An 842-nucleotide genomic window follows, 5' to 3' on the forward strand; every position below is an offset into this window, starting at 1 on the left:
TACTGGACGTGAGTGACGCGATTTTTTGTTACACTTTTGTTTAGCTTCTCCGTCAAGGCTCCTAGTTACAATTTCTTTCAAATATAATTATATACGTGATGAGCGAAAATTTTATACGCTTTTTGTCATTACTTTCATATAGTTTTTAGCATGTTTTGTTTAGTTTTTATTAAGTTTTTATAGGTTTTAGTGTTAAATTCGCATTTTTGGATTCTACTATGAGTTTGTATGTTTTTATGAAATTTCAGGTATTTTTTGGCTGAAATTGAGGAGCTGGAGCAAAAGTCTAATTCAGAGACAGAGAAAGCACTGCAGATGCTGTCCGGATCTGACCTCCTTGCACTCGGAAGAGCTTTTTTGGAGCTACAAAAGTCCAAATGGAGCGTTCTTAATAGTTATGGAAAGCTGACTTCTAGAGCTTTCCATCAATGTTAATAGGCCATACTTTGCTTCAGATTAGAAGGCCCAAAACTGGCATCCAACGCCAGCCTTCTGACCTCTTTCAGGCGTCCAGTGCCCAAGGAGAAGAGACCAACGTCCAAACGCCCAAAGAGGACCCCCTAGCCAGCGTTCAACACCCTAGAGGCCTCATAGCACGTGGATCTCATCAAAGTACAGCCCAAACACTCACCAAGTGGGCCCCATAAGTGGATTTTAGCACTAAAAAGATTGTTTTACCCTTACTAGTCATTAGTTTAGTATTTAAAGTAAAAGATCACTCTTTGTTAGGGATCTTCAGCAACTTTTACACCATATTTCATTTTTACCATTGTATTTTCCATCAGTATGAGTTTCTAAACCTCCTAGATTGAGGGGAGGAGCCCTGCTGAGTCCTATCAATT

Source organism: Arachis hypogaea, chromosome 13 (genome assembly GCF_003086295.3).
Source record: "Arachis hypogaea cultivar Tifrunner chromosome 13, arahy.Tifrunner.gnm2.J5K5, whole genome shotgun sequence".
NCBI lineage: Eukaryota > Viridiplantae > Streptophyta > Magnoliopsida > Fabales > Fabaceae > Arachis > Arachis hypogaea.